Below are 7,648 nucleotides of genomic sequence, written 5' to 3'. Positions count from 1 at the left end.
ATATAGTAGAAGCAGCTAAGAGGGAATTCTTTGATTCTGTCCTTATTAGTTACAAAGCGCTTTTCAGTAGAAATGTTTTGAAGCATGGCCTGTTTCATACTCATTATCTCTCCCAGTCTTGCACTAAGTTGACCTCAGCAAGGAGGGCAGGGAACTGAGTGGTTTTCCATTAAGTTTTTTCAGTTCATTCGTCCAATTTTAAGTTAATTAACTGGTTTTGTGTCATCACATACTTTAAATTTACAAAAGAACGGCTTTGCATGGAATCCACATTCTAGGTAGTTTGCAAAGGAGTGCATTACATTATTAGATGGACTTGGAACAGATTTTGGGAACATGGAACCTGAGATTGTCTTTCCTCCGCTTGGCTGCTAGGATCTACAACTGCTGGGCACAGATGAGGTTTGCTTTTTGTGAGGGTCTTAGCAGAGAAAGCCAACCTCTGATTTTCTCTGGTTTCCCAGAGAGCAGGGCTTTCTCTGCTGGGAGGAAAGACTGGAGAGCCGGAGATCTTGGGGGAGACTTTGAAATTCTTGGGCTTCTCAGTGGAAGTTTGATATGGACCCCACCAAAATATGTCAGTTCTCCCTGGCCTCAGTAGGCTGAGAGCAGCTAAGTGGCCTGAATGTTTCCTGCTGCCAGAGAAGGAGAGAATTCAGGAAGACCATATACAAAGAAGTTTCCTGCAAACTTCCTCCAAGGAATTCACAGCCTGCCTGCTTCAACTTCCACCCCTGGCATTTCTGATGTATTAAGTGCAGCATTGTTCTTAGTGTCAAACAACTGGAAACAAAGTGAACACAGCTTGTAGGGGAATGGCTGCACAAATTATGGCAGATCCACACCACTTCAGAGAAAGGAACTAGGTGTGTGTCCATGAATGCTGACGTCCACTCTCCTAGGCTGCTCCCAGCCAGTCACTGGGCAAGGTCCATTCCTGATGATGTGGGATTCCTCTTAACAGGATACATTTCCTTAGGGACATCCCATCAGTCGGGCTGAGGTTTTCTCAGGACTGACCTGCAAACTGAGGTCCATCCTTTGCTCCTTTCTCAGGTGTTAGTCCCAAGTCTTAGTTAAAAGGCCCTCTCTGCCAACTCCTGCTTCTTCCCCTTTATTCTTCACAGGCATTTCCCTCAGTAAGTCTCTCGTGTTTAATTCAACTTGCATCTGTTTCTTGGAAGACCTGAACTGATACAATCTGCTATGATGCAATGAGGGGGAAAAAATCACTTCTGTGATATTTCTGCCAAAAATGCATGATCTGAATCTCTTCATGAGGAAACAAACACCAGACAAACCCAACAGAGGTACCTTGTAAACACAACTGGCCTGTAGTCCCGAAAACTGTCAAGATTATGATAAAAAAAAAAAGACTGAAAACCTGTTCTACAGTGAAGGACTTTAAAGAGATGAGATAACTAAATGCATGTGTGATCCTATATTGAATTTGTTACAAAGAACATTATTAAGATAAGTGGAAAACTTGGACTGGTTCTTTGTATTAGATGGTGATAACCATCTTGATGGCATGAGAGGAAATGCTCACTAGAGAATTCAGGGATAATGAGTGGATCATCATGTCTGAAACTGGGTTCAGAAGATAAAGGTCTTTGCACAATTCCTGCAACTTGTCTATAAATTTGAAATTCTCATCTTTCAAGAAGTAAATGTGGAATATGGGGAATGGACTCAGAGGAGCCAAGAAGGAAAGTCTGGAGACAAATTAGAAGGCTATTCGCAGATGTCCAGCTAACAATGAGTGGGACAGGAGGTATGGTAAGCAAAGAGAGAGTCAAGGTAGATTTAAGTGATGGAATTATCCAGACTCATTAATGAATTGGATATTGGGCAGGGGGGGCGGTAAGAAAAAGGGTAATTAAAGATAATTTTTTGTTTCTGGCTTTAGCAACTGAGTGGAGGCTAGCCACTCAGTGTAGCAAGGAAGATGGAGGGGATAATAGGTTTAGGAAGAGACCTAAAAGCTAGGGTTCTGCTTGCTTATCCAAGAGGAAGGCTTGTCACCGTGCTGGATTTGTGAGCACTTGCCTCAGAAAATATTTCTCTATTGTAATTTTCCATCAGGCTACAATGGGCTGACCATTCCTGCTTCCAGCATCACCATCTATTGTGATAGTGGCTGAAAACAGGATGAGCTCTAAATGTGGTTTTAAATTTGCACTTGCATTAGGCTCACTCCTCATAAGAACTTTGGGAATTACTTTCTCTCCTGGGGCTCATTAGAAGCTTCCTAGCGTTAACAAACAGGTAACTAGTTGCTTTATTACATATATAATAGGGGGAAGACTACTCTCATTTTCAATTCACTATCATTGTTACCATCAAAGGGAATTGTAAATGAGAGTTTTCTTAAATACAATTAGCTTAAGGCTACTCAAGTATTCTTTCAGAGAACATTCTTATTTAAAAATGTTTAACTCTGGTCTGTGTCTGAAAGATATAAAACATGTAGATTTTGTATATTTTATATGTTTGCTGTTACACAAATTTGATAAAAATAGCCAACATTCTTTAGATAAAGATAGGTGGTAGTTCTTTTTGGGCACCCCAGTAACAGGTGAGTAGGAAAGCGAAAACAAAACTAAGTAGGCAGGAAAACAATTCCTTAGGAGTGGAAAAAAAGCAGGGAGGGGTCAGTGATCTTGACATTTCAGTGAGGGGATTTCTAGGAAGATGTCACAAATATTCATAAGGACCAAGAAATCTGTTCCAGTGTCCTGTAAGATGTGTATTTTGTTTGACCCCTACTCAAGATTGTCTCGAGAGGTCTTGAGAAAGCTACTGTTGAAAGACTTAAAGCATTTTACTTAATCTGTCAGTTTAACAGTGACACTTGTGTCTCAGCTCTGCCATTCACTAGGGAGAAGCTTCACCAAATGGAGTTTGGTTCTGACTTTTCCCCAGGTTCCTGTTCTCTGTCCTCATATTTATAAACAATTGAGCTAGAGTTCTTGTCCTCTAACCCTCCAAAAATGTTCATAGTGAAATCAGTAGTAGTCGGAGTATGTTGAGTTACTTGAGTGGTATTTGCCGTTGCACAGAGCAAAAGGGAGGGGCCAACTGACCAGTCTCTCTGCAGTATCAGCAGTCAGTGCACAGTTGCTTTTCTCCTTTTCCCCAGAGTTGAACAGGACCCTGAATAGGGCTCAGCTGAAGCAGATACATGGAAATAACATGTATCATGGAGTCTTAACAGATGCCTTCTACTGTGCACTATTCTCTTACTTCATCCTCACTCTCTCAGAGGCATTTGTCTTGTTCTCTGTCTTGTTCATCACTGCCTTGCCGGCTCCTGGAATAGTGCCCAGCACCTAATAGATGCATTATAAATATTTGTTGACTTACTGAATAGTAAAATGAGCATAACCTTGTAGAGATGGGACATGGCTTGCTTACACTACTGGATTTAATAAATATTCCAAAAATGTTGGCTCTAAATCATTTGTCAATTTTTCACTTTTTATATGTTCTATAAAAACCAGGGAATATAATTTAAGACAATTCTGCTATAGCAGAGGGTCTTTGTTTTTCTGGACTACTGCAAACATGTTCCCTTTACTCAATTTCTCCCAGTGGTAGCACCTTACAGAGCTGTAGGACAGTGTCACAACCAGGGTAGTCATATTGATGCAGTCGAGATAGACTAGTCATAGCACAAGGGCCCCTCATTTTGCCCTTTTATAGCAACACCTACTCTCTTGCCCCTACCCCATATCTAGCCCTGGCCAGCACTAATCTGGTCTCCATTACTACAACTTTGTCATTGCCAAAATGCTAATATACATGGAATTATATAGTAATCTCTTGGAACTGGCTTTTTTCACTCAGCGTAATTCTCTGGTGATTCATCCAGATTGCCAATAATCGGAAAAGAATTCAGTCTTACTGGTAATTAAGGAAATGTAAATGATGAGGATGACGATGATACTATTAAACCACCAAAGCTTAAAAAACACAAAAAAGAAAACATACAATGTATGCAAAATTGGAGGAAAAGGGATGCTTTCATAAAGACAAGAACAGCTAATACTGATTGCCTGTTATATGCTTTGCAAGGGTCTAAGCATTTTACCTATGTCAATTTCTCTAACCACAGCAGCTCTGTGAGGTAAGTGCAACTCTTATCTCCATTTTATAGATGAGCAAACCAAGCATTGAGAGGTTAAAGTAATTTGCCCAAAGTCATAGAATGAGTAAATGGCAGGGCTAAGACTCAAACATTTATTTCCTAGTTTGTTTTTTAAGAACAGATATGCATTATTTGTAACATCAAAAATTCATTTGTCCACAATTAAAATGACGCTCCCCTAAGGTAGCAACCAAATATTCTGGCATCAGAATTATTTCAATACTCCATTTCATCTCCTGTGTCCTACAGTGCCATACCAACCCATCCAAATTGGTGTTACCGCTACTGGAAATCATACGGAAGTTATTTCTATATTATCTGTAATTTAAAAAGTATTTTCCTTTTGATTGTTTCCAAAGCCCTGAAATAATGACCATCAATATTGAATAAAATTTATAAAGTAAAATATATAAACATCTTAGTGTACTTCCTAAGTTTCACGATATCTGAGGCATCCTACAGTAAAACCAAGTTTATAAAGCTTATTTTATAAAAAGAGGTACTTTATTTTAGATTGATAGATTCAGATTTTTTAAAATGAGAAAATAAGTCAACTGTCCCGAAGGTATCATTCTCCCAAAACAGGGTTTTAAAACTGCAGCATTCAAGGTTGGTTCAACATCCGCAAATCAATGTGATACGATACATTAATAAAAGAAAGAACAAGAACCATATGATCCTCTCAGTAGATGCAGAAAAAGCATTTGACAAAGTACAGCATCCTTTCTGATTAAAACCCTTCAGAATGTAGGGATAAAGAGTACATACCTCAATATCATAAAAGCCATCTATGAAAAACCCACAGTGAATATCATTCTCAATGGGGAAAAACAGAGCTTTTCCCCTAAGTCCAGGAACATGCCAGAGATGTCCACTATCACCACTGCTATTCAACATAGTTCTAGAAGTCCTAGCCACAGCAATCAGACAACAAAAAGAAATAAAAAGCATCCGAATCGGCAAACTAGAAGTCAAACTCTCACTCTCTGCAGATGATATGATACTTTATGTGGAAAACCCAAAAGACTCCACCCCAAAACTGCTAGAACTCATACAGGAATTCAGTAAAGTGGCAGGATATAAAATCAATGCACAGAAATCACATTTCTATACACCACCAAGAGAGAAGAAAGAGAAATTAAGGAGTCGATCCCATTAAATTGCACCCAAAACCATAAGATACCTAGGAATAAATCTAACCAAAGAGGCAAAGAATCTGTACTCAGAAAACTATAGAATACTCATGAAAGAAATTGAGGAAGACACAAAGAAATGGAAAAATGCTCCATGTTCATGGATTGGAAGAACAAATATTGTGAAAATGTCAATGCTACCTAGAGCAATCTACATGTTCAATGCAATCCCCATCAAAATACCATCCACTTTTTTCAAAGAAATGGAACAAATAATCCTAAAATTTGTATGGAACCAGAAAAGACCCTGAATAACCAGAGGAATGTTGAAAAAGAAAACCAAAGCTGGTGGCATCACAATTCCAGACTTCCAGCTTTATTACAAAGCTGTCATCATCAAGACAGTATGGTACTGGCACAAAAACAGACACATCGATCAATGGAACAGAATAGAGAGCCCAGAAATGGACCCTCAATTCTATGGTCAACTAATCTTTGACAAAGCAGGAAAGAATGTCCAATGGAAAAAAGACAGTCTCTTCAACAAATGGTGTTGGGAAAATTGGATAGCCACATGCAGAAGAATGAAACTGGAACATTTCCTCACACCACACACAAAAATAGACTGAAAAAGGGTGAAAGACCTAAATGTGAGAAAGGAATCCATCAAAATCCTTGAGGAGAACACAGGCAGCAACCTCTTCAACCCCAGCCGCAGCAACTTCTTCCTAGAAACATCACCAAAGGCAAGGGAAGCAAGGGCAAAAAAAATGAACTATTGGGACTTCAAGATAAAAAGCTTTTGCACAGCAAAGGAAACAGTCAACAAAACCAAAAGACAACCGACAGAATGGGAGAAGATATTTGCAAATGACATATCAGATAAAGGGCTGGTATTCAAAATCTATAAAGAAATTCTCAAACTCAACACCCAGTGAACAAATAATCCAATCAAGAGATGGACAGAAGACATGAACAGACATTTTTCCAAAGAAGACATCCACATGGCTAATAGACACATGAAAAAGTGCTCAATATCACTTGGCATCAGGAAAATCCAAATCAAAACCTCAATGAGATACCACCTCACACCAGTCAGAATGGCTAAAATTAAGTCAGGACATGACATGTTGGCGAGGATGCAGAGAAAGGGGAACCCTCCTACACTGTTGGTGGGAATGCAAGCTGGTGCAGCCACTCTGGAAAACAGTATGGAGATTCCTCAAAAAGTTGAAAATAGAGCTACCCTACAATCCTGCAATTGCACTACTGGGCATTTACCCCAAAGAAACAAATGTAGTGATCCGAAGGGGTATGTGCACCCCGATGTTTATAGCAGCAATATCCACAATAGCCAAACTATGAAAAGAGCCAAGATGTCCATCAACAGATGAGTGGATATAGAGGATGTAGTATATATACACAATGGAATATTATGCAGCCATCAAAAAACTGTAATCTTGCTATTTGCAACGATGTGGATAGAACTAGAGGGTGTTATGCTAAGCGAAATAAGTCAATCAGAGAAAGACAAGTATCATGATCTCACTGATATGAGGAATTCTTAATCTCAGGAAACAAACTGAGGGTTGCTGGAGTGGTGGGGGTGGGAGGGATGGGGTGGCTGGAGGATGGACATTGGGGAGGATATGTGCTATGGTGAGTGCTGTGAATTGTGTAAGATTGATGAATCACAGACCTGTATCTCTGGAACAAATAATACATTATATGTTAAAAAAAAAAAAAGTAGGAAGGGAAAAATGAAGGGGGGGAAATCGGAGGGGGAGACGAACCATGAGAGACTATGGACTCTGAGAAACAAACAGGGTTTTGGGAGGGGTGTAGGGGGATGGGTTAGCCTGGTGATGGGTATTAAAGAGGGCACATACTGAATCGAGCACTGGGTGTTATACGCAAACAATGAATCATGGAACACTACATCAAGAACTTATGATGTAATAATGTATGGTGACTAGCATAATATAATAAAATTTTTTAAAAAAGAAAAAAAAGAAAACAGGAAAAAAAATAAAACTGCAGCATTCTTTGTGGAACCAGAATCCATATTAACTAAATGGGTTCTAAACAATCAAAAGTATTACAATTATCTAAATGATTTCTGAGGAGGGTAAATGACACATAGATTATGTTAATGATTTAAATATCTGCCTATATTTGAAATAAAATAGCTATTAAATTTACTATTTTTCCTCTGATAAAAGGCAAATAATGTTCTTCATTGAGCTTTTGTCATTATAGTTCATTTGCTTCATTCTAAAAGCGTTCTTATTTTCTTTCCAGTTTTAAAACTTTTTGATATGTATATTAATCAGGGGAGGAAGAAAATTATATGAATGGCTTAACA

This window comes from Mirounga leonina, unplaced genomic scaffold, assembly GCF_011800145.1.
Source record: "Mirounga leonina isolate KUSES-001 unplaced genomic scaffold, KU_Mleo_1.0 Mir_165, whole genome shotgun sequence".
NCBI classification, from domain to species: domain Eukaryota; kingdom Metazoa; phylum Chordata; class Mammalia; order Carnivora; family Phocidae; genus Mirounga; species Mirounga leonina.
Note: the sequence above shows the minus strand (reverse complement) of the source record.